Source organism: Oncorhynchus kisutch, linkage group LG6 (genome assembly GCF_002021735.2).
Source record: "Oncorhynchus kisutch isolate 150728-3 linkage group LG6, Okis_V2, whole genome shotgun sequence".
Lineage (NCBI taxonomy): Eukaryota > Metazoa > Chordata > Actinopteri > Salmoniformes > Salmonidae > Oncorhynchus > Oncorhynchus kisutch.
Genome location: NC_034179.2, coordinates 80,501,320 through 80,517,936, shown reverse-complemented (window position 1 = coordinate 80,517,936; position 16,617 = coordinate 80,501,320).

Below are 16,617 nucleotides of genomic sequence, written 5' to 3'. Positions count from 1 at the left end.
AGTTGTCTCCTTTTGTAGAGTCCAGCAGGGTTCTGTCTAACTGGGGGATTCTGGAACAACTCGTGTCATCTCTTTGTCTCTCTTTTCAAACATTATTTTCAGCTTGTGGACAATTAATTGCCCAACCAATGTCAATAATTTGTCAATATATATCTTTTTTTTTCTCACATCAAATATGCAAATGAGGAGTTATGCCACAATATTAGCTTTTTCCAGTTATGTTCAGGCCTGTCAACTCCTCTCTATTCAACCCTGAGATGCCATTACATGTGGATGGTTCAGGCGATTTATCACTTTCCACAAGTTCCAGTTGTTCAAATCTCTTAATGGTTCTGTTAAATGGATGTGCATATAAGACAAATGATAACAAATTACTGGCACCAAAACTGAATATCTATATTCTTGGCAACTACTTCCACTTCTGTGGAACTCATACCAATACATTTAGCTTAATTGTCTCTGACATAATTTCACCTCCTTTCGGAGAAAAATGACAGTATACATTCACGTCTTGCCAGTTATAGTATTCGGCAGTGAAAATACTAAGACCTGCTGTCTCTATTTAGATATATACTTCTGTTACACCCCAAGTAGTCCACTGCTGATTTGCTTACCAGTAAATCTCTCTATGCCGTCAATCTTACTGCAGTTAGTTAGTTTTTTATATATATTTTATCCTAGGCAACCATCGTAATTACGATACATATCTAATTCACTTCATCTTCTCAGTGCCTAGATGACAGCCTATCTGGAGAAAGTATCCTTAGGTAGACAACTTATGTGTATCCAAGATTGTGGAATTATACCAGACCGTGCAAAGAAACCAAACTCTTTCTTAATGAGGAGAGAAGGCCACTCAGGGCAGAGCTTCAGTGTGAAACCCAGGGAGGGAGGAGAGGAACTACTGGTGCATGCAGCAGCACGGTGGTCTAGTCTATCCAGGGCCGTGCAGTCTGCGTGCCTCCTATCCCAGGATCCCTGGATGCAGCTCTGTGGGGCCCATCTGTATCTGCTGAAAATAATTTGACGTTGCAGATCATGATATACTGTAGAGCCGCTTTCACATCTGTGAGAATGTCATGAACTTTAAAAGGGAGTAGTGTACATTTCCAACTGGCAAAGTATCACTACTATGTAACAGGATGTCAGTACTGTCCTGTTACTGTATATCCCTTTCATACACAGACCAAAATCCCACAAATGTATCACGCCTGCTTTTTTATACCAGATTTTTTTCATACAGTATATCATAAGGGGTAGGTAAAAAACTTGATCAATTAAAACATGCCTTAGGGAGACCGTTGTGGTGGAGTACTGAGTAGGCAGACAAGATGCTGCCAGTGCAATGCCCAGGATGAGGGTGAAGGAGAAGCTGACTGTACACTATATGTACATAGCACAGGAGGTTGGTAACACCTTAATTGGAGAGGATGGGCTTGTGGTAATGATTGGAGCGGAATCAAACACATGCTTTCCATATGGTTTCCATGTGTTTGATGCCATTCGATTTGCTCCGTTCTGGCCATTATTATGAGCCGTTCTCCCCCCAGCAGCCTCCCTTTGAACATACAGTCAGGTCCATAAATATTTGGACATTGACCAAGTTATTATTATTTTAGCTGTCTACCACAGCATATTGTAGTTTATATTAAATAATGATTATGAGCTGAAATTGCAGACTTTCAGCTTTAATTTGAGGGTATTTACATCCAAATCGGGTGAACGTTGTAGAAATGACAGCACTTTGTATATGTGATCCCCCCCCCTTTTTAACCTGTTAGTGATCCCTTTAGCGGGATCGATTTGACAACATCCAGTGAAATTGCAGAGCGCCAAATTCAAACTACAGAAATATCAATATTCAAGATAACCAGAAATATAAGTGTAATACATCAAAATAAAGCTTAACTTCTTGTTAATCCAGCCGCAGTGTCAGATTTCAAAAAGGCTTTACGGCAAAAACAGACCATGCGATTATCCGAGGGCAGCGCCCCACATACAAACACATAAAAATCATTTTCAACCAGGCAGGTGGCGACACAAAAGTCAGAAATAAAGATATAATAAATGCCTTACCTTTGAAGATCTTCTTCTGTTGGCACTCCAAAATGTTCCAGAAACATCACAAATGGTCCTTTTGTTCGATAATGTCTTTCTTTATATCCCAAAAATGTCCATTTATTTGGCGCGTTTGATTCAGAAATACACCGGTTCTAACTCGCCCAACATGACTACAAAGTATCTAATAAATTACCTGTAATCTTGGTCCAAAAATTTCAAACAACGTTCCTAATCCAACCTCAGGTATCCTAAAATGTAAATAATCAGGTAAAATAACAACTCAATGTTTAAATCCCAGGACAAATTAGCTAGCAAGTGCAAGCTAGCTAGCTAAATTGCCATAAATGTTTCATGCTTTCGACCTGTCCCCAAATTAATATAATTGGTTCAGAGTTTGTTTTGGTATTTTACCCAGCGTGTCGTGATCGCGTTTGGTGTGGGGGGACAAAATACATTTATGCACGTTGGCGCACGACAGGCAAACATATCCAGCCATATTGGGTTCCGTGTCAGGCTGAAAAATCTAAACAAACCCAAATCAACTATTTGGTACATTCTAAAAAATTAAGAACGCACTGGTGAGCTCAGGAACAACAAAATCCTCGGAAGACCATGGAAAACAACTGTGGTGGATGACAGAATAATTATGCCCCTGGTGAAGAAAAACCACCTCGTAACAGTTGTCCAGATCAAGAACGACCTCCAGTAGGTAGGCGTATCTGTGTCAAAGTCAACATTCAAGAGAAGACTTCATGAGAGTAAGTACAGAGGGTTTACTACAAGATGTAAACAATTGGTAAGCCTCAAAAACAGGAAGACCAGATTAGAGTTTTCCCAAAAAACTTATTGAAAAGCCTGTATATTTCTGGAACAAAATTCTATGGACAGATGAGACAAAGATCAACTTGTACCAGAATGATGGAAAGTGAAGAGTATGGAGAAGGGAAGGAACTGCTCATGATCTGAAGCCTACCACCTCATCTGTGAAGCATGGTGGAGGTAGTGTTATGATGTGGGCATGTATGGCTGCCAATGGAACTGAATTCTGAAGTGTTTAGGGCTATATTATCCGCTCAGATTCAGCCATATGCTTCAAAACTCATTTGACTGTGCTTCACAGTCCAGATGGACAATGACCCGAAGCATACTGCGAAAGCAACCCAATAGTTTTTTAAGGCAAAGAAGTGGAATGTTCTGGAATGGCCAAGTCCATCACCTGACCTCTGCATCTGGGGATGTCTATGGGTTACAGACTTCAGGCAGTGATTGACTGCAAAGGATTTGCAACCAAGTATTAAAACTCACAATTTAATGTATGATTATGTTAGTTTGTCCAATTACTTTTAAGCCTCTAAAATTGGGGGGATATGTATAAAAATGGTTGTAATTCCTACACGGTTCATAGAAACATTTTGACAAAACCCTTAAATTATAGACGCAAGTCTACAATTAAAGCACATCTTGATTGTTTTATTTAAAATCCATTGTGGTCGCATACAGAGCCAAAATGATGCAAATTGTGTCATTGTCCAAATACCTATGGACCTGACTGTATGTACAAAACAAAAATAACTAACATTGCATAGATTGAGACAGGAACGAAACTGGAATGGAGAATAACTGAAAGTAGGCCTAAGTCCAATAATAAGTTGGGCTCAAAATAGCCAGGCCTCAATCATGGCTGTAACTGGCAGCACGCCAACCTTACCCTGACTCACAAAGGCCTCAATTTAAAAATACCAATATTAACCAATCATTAATTAACAAGTTCAAATAAGGCATGAATGTACAAATAACATATTCAGGCAATTATCAGAAATATACACATTCTCAATAATAGTGTTCAACCCTGCTTTAAGCAGTAAGTCAACCAGGGAACACATTTATCTCCTTCTTCGGATTAAGCAACATTGCATTAACCACACAGAATAGTTCAGCCCCCCCCCCCTCACCCATTCATTCCTTTTGGATTGACAAAAGGATTGATTAGAAGAGCTAATGGGCGTGTTCAAGCGGATACATTTTGTAAAGTTGTTGACAAAGTCAGTAGCATTACGACGGAATTAACTTTACAAAAAACATGATAAAAGGTTATCAAGTCATTGCAGTTTCTTCTCAACAATTGCACCATGCAGCCATCACCTGCATTTTGGGAGCCACTATTTGTCAACCAATCTTTAGGGTGTTTTTGGTTGGCCCACACGAATGTGACCAAAGACATGACTGAAACAGAAACCAACATTGCAGCATTTCTAAAGCTATAAGGGATACAAATGAAAGTGATACCTGAGAGCTCTCTCTAACCAATTAATTGTACAGGCGTTCAGTTTAAAAATATATATTTTTATTTCACCTTTATTTAACCAGGTAGGCTAGTTGAGAACATGTTCTCATTTACAACTGCGACCTGGCCAAGATAAAGCACAGCAGTTCGACACATACAACAACACAGAATTACACATGGAATAAACAAACATACAGTAGAAAAAGAAAAATCTATATACAGTGAGTGCAAATGAGGTAAGTTAAGGGAGGTAAGGCAATAAATAGGCCATGGTGGCGAAGTAATTACAATTTAGAAATTAGATACTGGAATGGTAGATGTGCAGAAGATGAATGTGCAAGTAGAGATACTGGGGTGCAAAGGAGCAATATAAATAAATACAGTATGGGGATGAGGTAGTTGGATGGGCTGATTACAGATGGGCTATGTACATGTGTAATGATCTGTGAGCTGCTCTGACAGCTGGTGCTTAAAGCTAGTGAGGGAGATAAGAGTCTCCAGCTTCAGTGATTTTTGCAGTTCGTTCCAGTCATTGGCAGCAGAGAACTGAAAGGAGAGGCGGCCAAAAGAGGAATTGGCTTTGGGGGTGACCAGTAAGATATTTCTGCTGGAGCGCGTGCTACGAGTGGGTGCTGCTATGGTGACCAGTGAGCTGAGATAAGGCGGTGCTTTACCTAGCAGAGACTTGTAGATGACCTGGAGGCAATGGGTTTGGCGACGAGTATGAAGCGATTGCCAGCCGACGAGAGCGTACAGGTCGCAGTGGTGGGTAATATATGGGGCTTTGGTGACAAAACGGATGGCACTGCGATAGACTGCATCCAATTTGTTGAGTAGAGTGCTATTTTATAGATGACATCGCCGAAGTCAAGGATCGGTAGTATGGTCAGTTTTACGAGGGTATGTTTGGCAGCATGAGTGAAGGATGCTTTGTTGTGAAATAGGAAGCCGATTCTAGATTTCATTTTGGATTGGAGATGTTTAATGTGAGTCTGGAAGGAGAGTTTTTGTAGTTGTCCACATATTCTAAGTCAGAACTGTCCAGAGTAGTGATGCTGGACGGGCGGGCAGGTGCAGGCAGTGATTGGTTGAAGAGCATTCATTTAGTTTTACTTGAATTTAAGAGCAGTTGGAGGCCATGGAAGGAGAGTTGTATGGCATTGAACCTCGTCTGGAGGTTTGTTAACACGGTGTCCAAAGAAGGGCCAGATGTATACAGAATGGTGTTGTCTGCATAGAGGTGGATCAGAGAATCACCAGCAGCGAGAGCAACATCATTGATGTACACAGAGAAGAGAGTCGGCCCGAGAATTGAACCGTGTGGCAACCCCATAGAGACTGTCAGAGGTCTGGACAACAGACCCTCCGATTTGACACACTGAACTCTATCAGATAAGTAGTTGGTGAACCAGGCGAGGCAATCATTTGAGAAACCAAGGCTGTTGAGTCTGCCAATAAGAATGTGGTGATTGACAGAGTCGAAAGCCTTGGCCAGGTCGATGAATAAGGCTACACAGTAATGTCTCTTATCGATGGCAGTTATGATATCGTTTAGGACCTTGAGCGTGGCTGAGGTGCACCCATGACCATCTCTGAAACCAGAATGCATAGCGGAGAAGGGACGGTTGGATTCGAAATGGTCGGTAATCTGTTTGTTCACTTGGCTTTAGACTTTAGAAAGGCAGGGTAGGATAGGTATAGGTCTGTAGGAATTTGGGTCTAGAGTGTCTCCCCCTTCGAAGAGGAGGATGACCGCAGCAGCTTTCCAATCTTTGGGAATCTCAGATGATACGAAAGAGAGGCTGAACAGGCTAGTAATAGGGGTTGGGAGGAGGTGCTCTTATTCTCCATGGACTTTACAGTGTCCCAGAACTTTTTTGAGTGTGTGCTACAGGATGCTTGAAAAAGCTAGCCTTGGCTTTCCTAAGGGCCTGTGTATATTTGTTCCTAACTTCCCCGAAAAGTTGCATATCACGGGGGCTATTCGATGCTAATGCAGAACGCCACCAGATGTTTTTGTGCTGGTCAAGGGCAGTCAGGTCTGGAGAGAACCAAGGGTTATATCTGTTCCTGGTTAAAAAAAAATTGAAAGGGGCATGCTTATTTAAGATTGTGAGGAAGGCACTTTTAAAGAATGACCAGGCATCCTCTACTGACGGGATGAGGTCAATATCCTTCCAGGATACCCGGGCCAGGTCGATTAGTTTGTGAGTGCGTGATATGGGAGTATAAAAAATGTTATTTTGACATTTATAAAGACAAACTTTTACAAACAATAGCAGCTATGTTGACACTGCCATTTTGATCTGAGCCTTGCTGTTTGGAAAACCACAACCATGTCTGACTTTTGGCTGTCACAGATGTGCCTCCCCCGACTTCTCTCGCCAATTTCCATCTATAGTCGGTATCGTTAGCCTTTCTGCTAAAACACACCCAATATTAGCGGAGCAACAAACAAATTGTTTTCCAATAAAACAAAATGAATGTTGTCATGCCGACTACAAACTTCTAAAAAGCCCTTTTGGATAGGCTACTGGCGAGGTTTTGTGAACTCTATACTTAATAAACTTTATTTACATAATACAGTACACAGTAAATGTTCTCTTAATGATCCAGAGTGCTCTTCAGGATTAACTCATGGACCAACATGAACACATTTATAAATTGATGTCAGTGCTTGTCAGGTGGGCCGCGGTTTCCTTGGGATAGAAAGCCCATTTATCAAATACTTAGACTTTTAAAGAGTTTAGGATTACTTTCCTTGGCCTTTAATTTACAAATGCAACACTGGTGGCCTGTGAGGTCTAATGGCTAGTGCCACATAATCTGGTACACATATACAGCCTAGGCTACCAGAGTTTGAATCTGCCCTATGCCCTTCTGACTTACAATCTATCTTACCTTTCCTGTCTCTTCTTCACTGTCCTATCTCAATTAAATACATGAACATATACAGTATATATACTGTATATACAGTGCTGTGAAAATGTATTTGCCCCCTTTCTAATTTTCTCTACTTTGGCATATTTATGATACTGAATGTTATCAGATCTTCAACCAAAACCTAATATTAGATCAACCAAACCTAAGTGAACAAATAACACAACAATTACATACTTATTTCATTTATTTCATGAACAAAGTTATGCAACACCCAATGCCCTTGTGTGAAAAAGTAATTGCCCCCTTACACTCAATATTTGGTTGTGCCGCCTTTAGCAGCAATGACTGCATCAAATGCTTCCTGTAGTTGTTGATCAGTCGCTCACATCGCTGTGGAGGAATTTTGGCCCACTCTTGCATACAGAACTGCTTTAACTCAGCGACATTTGTGACTGACCGCTTCATGTCTTATGTTGCAACATTTGAAATTGTGTTTTTTACATTGAATAAAAGTAGAGCTAAAAAATTGTTTATCATACACTGCAGTTGAGGAACAATGGGAAAGTAATTCTGCTTTGAATGTTGATAAACTTGTAACCCCACTTTTGAGAAAATGGCCCTTAAATGTTTGGTACACATACTGAAGAGCTCTTCTTTGTCTACACCCATTCAGCATCGTTCACAGCCTCTTAAGCCTTAGCCCCAACCATCTCTTTAAGGATTCAAATATGAGGCCATGTGGTAAGCACACGCTATATCAAATAAAATGTATGTTTATTTGTCACATGCACAGGATACAGAAGGTGTAAACAGTACAGTGGTAGTACTTGCAATATCAAAAACAGAGTGTACAGATGTTCATGAAATTCAATCGATGGCCATGATCACCCCCAGACACACATGCTAATTTGATGGGCCATGTAATAATAATCCGACCGAAGTGGAGTCTTTTGTTTACATATATAGCTAGCTAGGTAGCTAGCTAGGTATCTAAACTATGAACCGTCATAACCCCAACTCATACACCTACCAATGCAAAAATTGTCATAGCTGTAGTATGCAGGTAGCTAAAGAAAACAAACTCAGTTCATTGTTAGCGAGTTAAAATTAGACTATAATTAGCAATGCAAATTAATTTCTGATTCAAATAATATTACTATACAGATCATACAGTATGTTAGCTAGCGAGCCAGCAAGCAAACGTTTGCTAGCTAACTAACAACATGCTTTAACTTGCAATAAAAACAACTTTCTGACAAAATTAGAAACCTATATCTGGAAAATGTAGCTAGGCTCTTACCTGTATACATGGATGAACACTTCATGGCAAACTGGAACCATCTTGTTTGGCCAGATTTGTGTCATGTCACTCCGGTTCACACTGACCATGGCGTGTGCAGAAAGTAGCCCATCACTTTTTCCTACTGATCTGTTGATAGCGCCTGCTAAATTCAGGGCATCAATGTTGCTGAGAAAAGTATCAAAACTTTTGTCGTTCTCGATGGTTAACATGATATCATTCAAAAACGGCATGGTAGAAAGGACCGTCAACACATACTGAACAGTTCAAGTTGTAGAAGCATGCTACATGGCAGAACAATCCAAACTCATCTACTGACATGTCCAGCCCATACATTATCTCAGCCAATCATGGCTAGTTGGAAAGTTCCTGCCTTTTCCATGGCTAAACCAACTAGGCTTGTAATATAACAATTGTATTCGTATTTATGGATGGAATATATGTTTGTTATTAAGGCACATGAAGGTTCACATGTAACAGAAGGAATTTCAGCCCAAAAACAAATGTTGATAAAAAACAAATGTTTACATTCAAGTGGTGCTCCTGTGAAGTACTGTAGTGATGTGTGACATACTGTATGCCTAGTTTCCTGAAATGAGTCGCATTTGTGGTTTTTCAAGCATGAACTGCTCGTTTCAAGTCCTGCTACAACATCTCATTTGGGTTAGGTCTGGACTGCTTTTAAACCATTTTCATGTAGACTTTATTGTGTGTTTTGGATCGTTGTCTTGCTGCATGACCCAGCTGCGCTTCAGCTTCAGCTCACAGATGGATGGCCTGTCACGTCCTGACCTTAGTTCCTTTTTTATGTCTCTATTTTGCTTTGGTCAGGGCGTGAGTTGGGGTGGGCATTCTATGTTGTTCATTCTATGTTTTGTTCTGTGTGATGTATTTCTATGTGTTTGGCCTGGTATGGTTCCCAATCAGAGGCAGCTGTCAATCGTTGTCTCTGATTGAGAACCATACTTAGGTAGCCTGTTCCCACCTGTGTTTGTGGGTAGTTGTTTTCTGTCTCTGTACCAGACAGAACTGTTTTTTTTTGTTATTTTGTCTTAGTGTTCTGAGTTAAAATAAATATTGACATGGACACTTACCACGCTGTGTTTTGGTCCGATCTTGACTACTCTTCATCAGACGAAGAGGTTCGTTACATGGCCTGACATTCTCCTGTATAATTCTCTGAAACAGAGCAGAATTCATAATTCCTTCTATTAAGGCAAGTCATCCAGGTCCTGAGGCAACAAAGCATTCCAAAACCATCACACTACCACCACCATGCTTGACCGTTGGTATAAGATTCTTATTGTGGAATGCAGTGTTTGGTTTTCACCAGGCAAAATGGGAATGGACTCAAAGTAGCCACCCTTTGCATTGATGACAGCTTTGCACACTCTTGGTATTCTCTCAACCAGCTTCATGAGGTAGTCACCCGGAATCCTTTTCCAACAGTCTTGAAGGAATTCCCACATATGTTTAGCACTTCTTGACTGCTTTTCCTTCACTCTGAGGTCCAACTCATCCCAGGCCATCTCAATATAAAACATTAGGAACAAATGCTCTTTCCATGACATAGACTGGCCAGTTGAATCCAGGTGAAAGCTAAAATCTGTTATTGATGTCACTTGTTAAATCCACTTCAATCAGTGTAGATGAAGGGGGGAGAAAGGTTAATCAAGAATGACGTTTAAGCGTTGAGACAATTGAGACATGGATTGTGTATGTGTACCATTCAGAGGGTGAATGGGGAAGACAAAAGATTTAAGTGCCTTTGAATGGGGTATGGCAGTAGGTGCCAGGCACACTGGTTTGTGTCAAGAACTACACAACCCAAAAGACATCCAGCCAATTTGACAGAGGTATGGAAAGCATTGGAGTCAACATGGGCCAGCATCCCCGTGGAATGCTTTGCACTTACTCTAGAGTGTAGGCCTACTGTATACCAAGCAACTGTAGGCAATGATGAAATAATTATTTGAAATAATTGCAATACATTTACACTGAATCAAATCAAATAAAAGTTTACTGGTCGCGGACACACACCTTTGCAGATGTTATCTCAGGTGCAACGTAATCCTTATTTTTCTAACTCCAACAATTGTCAAGACTTCCGCCGAGGTCGGTTCCTCTCCATGTTCAAACAGCAAGCAATGCAGGTGTAGAAGCACGGTGGCTAGGAAAAACTCCCTAGAAAGGCCAAAACCTAGGAAGAAACCAGGCTATGAGGGCTGGCCAGTCCTCTTCTGGCTGTGCCGGGTGGAGATTATAACAGAACATGGCCAAGATGTTCAAATATTCATAAATGACCAGCATGGTCATCATGTATCAGGTTCACTGTCTGTGCTAGGCCTAGTATCATCATTATCTGGTTCACTGTCTGTGCTAGGCCTAGTATCATCATTATCAGGTTCACTGTCTGTGATAGGCCTAGTATCCTCATTATCTGGTTCACTGTCTGTACTAGGTCTATCATCCTATCATTTTACTCGGCAAGTCAGTTGAGAACAAATTCTTATTTTCAATGATTGCCTAAGAACAGTGGGTTAACTGCCTTGTTCAGGGGCACACCGACAGATTTGTACCTGGTCAGCTCGGGGATTCAATCTAGCAACCTTTCGGTTACTAGTCCAACGCTCTAACCACTAGGATACCTGCCGCCCCAGTACCATCCTAGTATAATCCACTCGTCCCTGAGCTGTCTCTGCGAAGCATATTTCTCACAGCACTGGTACCAGAACACCAGGGGACCACACTGCCTGTACTGAGCCCAGCAACATCCTAGTTGTGAAAGAATAAATACATTAATTTGATTTTTTAAATGCCTTAAAGATCAGGTGTTCTCAAAGTGTGGGTCGCAAGGTTTTGGAGGGTCAGTGTGCAACTGAAACAATTTAACAAATCACTATTATTATAATTTTTTAAGAGGCTACATACAGTGGGGAGAACAAGTATTTGATACACTGCCGATTTTGCAGGTTTTCCTACTTACAAAGCTTGTAGAGGTCTGTAATTTTTATCATAGGTACACTTCAACTGTGAGAGACGGAATCTAAAACAAAAATCCAGAAAATCTAATTGTATGATTTTTAAGTAATTCATTTGCATTTTATTGCATGACATAAGTATTTGATCACCTACCAACCAGTAAGAATTCCGTCTCTCACAGACCTGTTAGTTTTTCTTTAAGAAGCTCTCCTGTTCTCCTCTCCACAATGGCCAAGACCAGAGACCTGTGTAAGGACATCAGGGATAAAATGGTAGGCCTGCACATGGCTGGGATGGGCTACAGGACAATAGGCAAGCAGCTTCGTGAGAAGGCAACAACTGTTGGCGCAATTATTAGAAAATGGAAGAAGTTCAAGATGACGGTCAATCACCCTCGGTCTGGGGCTCCACACAAGATCTCACCTCGTGGGGCATCAATGATCATGAGGAAGGTGAGGGATCAGGCCAGAACTACACGGCAGGACCTGGTCAATGACCTGAAGAGAGCTGGGACCACAGTCTCAAAGAAAACCATTAGTAACACACTACGCCGTCATGATTAAAATTCTGCAGCGCACACAAGGTCCCCCTGCTCAAGCCAGTGCACTGAAGTTTGCCAATCACCATCTGGATGATCCAGAGGAGGAATGGGAGAAGGTCATGTGGTCTGATGAGACAAAAATAGAGCTTTTTGGTCTAAACTCCACTCGCCGTGTTTGGAGGAAGAAGAAGGATGAGTACAACCCCAAGAACACCATCCCAACCGTGAAGCATGGAGGTGGAAACAACATTCCTTGGGGATGCTTTTCTGCAAAGGGGACAGGACAACTGTACCGTATTGAGGGGAGGATGGATGGGGCCATGTATCACGAGATCTTGGCCAACAACCTCCTTCCCTCAGTAAGAGCATGGAAGATGGGTTGTGGCTGGGTCTTCCAGCATGACAATGACCCGAAACACACAGGAGTTGCTCCATAAGAAGCATCTCAAGGTCCTGGAGTGGCCTAGCCAGTCTCCAGACCTGAACCCAATAGAAAATCTTTGGAGGGAGCTGAAAGTCTGTATTGCCCAGCGACAGCCCCAAAACCTGAAGGATCCGGAGAAGGTCTGTATGGAGGAGTGGGCCAAAATCCCTGCTGCAGTGTGTGCAAACCTGATCAAGAACTACAGGAAACATATCATCTCTGTAATTGCAAACAAAGGTTTCTGTACCAAATATTAGGTTCTGCTTTTCTAATGTATCAAATACTTATGTCATGCAATAAAATGCAAATTAATTACTTAAAATTAGATTCCGCCTCTCACAGTTGAAGTGTACCTATGATAAAAATTACAGACCTCTACATGCTTTGTAAGTAGGAAAACCTGCAAAATCGGCAGTGTATCAAATACTTGTTCTCCCCACTATATATCCTACAATTTGTATTTTATAGTTACACCTTTGCCTATTCAATCTGGTCACTAACATAGGCCTACGGCATTGCACCAAATTCTTGTCTCCAAAACACCTAATCTGTGCTTCAGAACCAAAACATTGCAACCTGACTGTTAACCAATGACCAGTCATCAATATTGGTGTGCAAAGGCAGTACATATACAGATTTGTGACCAGAAAGGTTGTTTAATTTTCTCCTGTTTTGCCTGCTCAACTGAGGGACATTACAGATAATTGTATGTGTGGGGTACAGAGATGAGGTAGTCATTCAAAAATCATGTTATACACTATTATTGCACAAGTCCATGTGACTTGTTAATTACATTTTTACTCCTGAACTTATTTAGGCTTGCCATAACAAAGGGGTTGAATTCTTGTTGACTCAAACCGTTTCACCTTTTCTATTTTAATTCATTTGTAAACATTTCTAAAACCATGATTCCACTTTGACATTATGGGGTATTGTGTGTCGGCCAGTTGCACAGAATCTCAATTTAATCCATTTGAAATTCAGTCTGTAACACAACAAAATGTAGAAAATTCCTAATTAAAATGCATATCTCTGTAAGTTCCACTGCATTGTCTTCTATTGTCTTCCATTACTTTTACATTCATGGTTTTTCTTCCTTTCTGATTCAATACTAGTTTGATTGACAGTTTCTTGAAAGCATCAGAATCTTGGGAATTATTTTGTATATATATATATAAATATATATATATAGAGAGAATGTGACATAGAAAGGGTCAAAGCTAAAATAGTAATTCATTATGAAATGTTGCTCCTCATGAAAGGATATCAGTCTTCCTGTGTCCTCTGGATGTGTGGTGTCATGAAGTACTCAAAGGAAAATCCCATTGTTAATATAATGTTTGGCGCTGGAGGATTCCTCTTTATTTCTTTATACTTAAACATTTATCTCTGGGTCTTTGTGTCTGCTCCAAGCTGCATAGACTTTGCCCAGCATCGCAAATGGCGAGTTAACAGTCTAGCTCTACACATGAATGTAAAACTGGAATAGAGGTAAATCCCAAGTTTCTGCTGCCTTCAAGAAACTGTCAATCAAACTGGTATCGAATAAGAAAGGAAGAAAAACCAAGAATGTAAAAGTAATGGAAGACAATAGAAGACAATGCAGTGGAACTTATTGAGATATGCACTTTAATTAGGAGCATGAAAAGCATGGGCTGAATAAGCAGGGCTAATACAATGGCTATTCTTTACAGGCTAACCTGTACAGGAAGCATGAATCATTATACTGTAACTATGAAGCATTAACTGAACAAGCAAGACAGCATTACTGTCATACTTGTTAGATCGAGTGGTTGTATAAATTAAATCACATTTTATTTGTCACATACACATGGTTAGCAGATGTTAATTCGAGTGTAGCGAAATGCTTCTGCTTCTAGTTGCAACAGTCCAGTAATATCTAACAAGTAATCTAACACATTCACAACAACTACCTTATACACACAAATGTAAAGGGATGGAATAAGAATATTTACATATAAATATATATATGAGCGATGGCCGTGCGGCATAGGCAAGATGCAATAGACCGCATAAAATACAATATATATACACATATGAGATGAGTAATGTAGGATATGTAAACATTATTAAAGTGGCATTATTTAAAGTGACTAGTGATACCTTTATTAAATCCATTCATTATGTTTACACGTGTCCTTCAGTGTAAATGTATTGCAATTATTTTTAGCCACGATTTCATCCTTGTCTACAGTTGGTTGATGTAGAGTATGTGCATACAGTGTTACATTCCTTATAGATATATACAGTATCTCACTTTTTTCACCTTTATTTAACCAGGTAGGCTAGTTGAGGACAAGTTCTCATTTGCAACTGCGACCTGGCCAAGATAAAGCGTAGCAATTCGACACATACAACAACACAGAGTTACACATGGAATAAACAAAACATACAGTCAATAATACAGTAGAACAAAAGAAAACAAAAAGTCTATATACAGTGAGTGCAAATGAGGTAAGTTAAGGAAATAAATAGGCCACGGTGGCGAAGTAATTACAATATACAGTGGGGCAAAAAAGTATTTAGTCAGCCACCAATTGTGCAAGTTCTCCCACTTAAAAAGATGAGAGAGGCCTGTAATTTTCATCATAGGTACACTTCAACTATGACAGACAAAATGAGAAAAAAAATCCAGAAAATCACATTGTAGGATTTTTTTATGAATTCATTTGCAAATTATGGTGGAAAATAAGTATTTGGTCACCTACAAACAAGCAAGATTTCTGGATCTCACAGACCTGTAACTTCTTCTTTAAGAGGCTCCTCTGTCCTCCACTCTTTACCTGTATTAATGGCACCTGTTTGAACTTGTTATCAGTATAAAAGACACCTGTCCACAACCTCAAACAGTCACACTCCAAACTCCACTATGGCCAAGACCAAAGAGCTGTCAAAGGACACCAGAAACAAAACAGTAGACCTGCACCAGGCTGGGAAGACTGAATCTGCAATAGGTAAGCAGCTTGGTTTGAAGAAATCAACTGTGGGAGCAATTATTAGGAAATGGAAGACATACAAGACCACTGATAATCTCCCTCGATCTGGGGCTCCACGCAAGATCTGACCCCGTAGGGTCAAGATTATCACAAGAATGGTGAGCAAAAATCCAAGAACCACACGGGGGGACCTAGTGAATGACCTGCGGAGAGCTGGGACCAAAGTAACAAAGCCTACCATCAGTAACACACTACGCCGCCAGGGACTCAAATCCTGCAGTGCCAGACGTGTCCCCCTGCTTAAGCCAGTACATGGCCAGGCCCGTCTGAAGTTTGCTAGAGAGCATTTGGATGATCCAGAAGAAGATTGGGAGAATGTCATATGGTCAGATGAAACTAAAATATAACTTTTTGGTAAAAACTCAACTCGTCGTGTTTGGAGGACAAAGAATGCTGAGTTGCATCCAAAGAACACCATACCTACTGTGAAGCATGTGGGTGGAAACATCATGCTTTGGAGCTGTTTTTCTGCAAAGGGACCAGGACGACTGATCCGTGTAAAGGAAAGTATGAATGGCCAAATCGTGAGATTTTGAGTGAAAATCTCCTTCCATCAGTAAGGGCATTGAAGATGAAACGTGGCTGGGTCTTTCAGCATGACAATGATCCCAAACACACCGCCCGGGCAACGAAGGAGTGGCTTCGTAAGAAGCATTTCAAGGTCCTGGAGTGGCCTAGCCAGTCTCAAGATCTCAACCCCATAGAAAATCTTTGGAGGGAGTTGAAAGTCCGTGTTGCCCAGCAACAGCCCCAAAACATCACTGCTCTAGAGGAGATCTGCATGGAGGAATGGACCAAAATACCAGCAACAGTATGTGAAAACCTTGTGAAGACTTACAGAAAACGTTTGACCTCTGTCATTGCCAACAAAGGGTATATAACAAAGTATTGAGATACACTTTTGTTATTGACCAAATACTTATTTTCCACCATAATTTGCACATTAATTCATAATAAATCGTACAATGTGATTTTCTGAATTTTTTTCTCATTTTGTTAAGTCTCATCTTTTTAAATGGGACAACTTGGACAATTGGTGGCCGACTAAATACTTGTTTGCCCCACTGTAGCAATTAAACACTGGAATGGTAGATTGGCAGAAGATGAATATGCAGGTAGAGATAC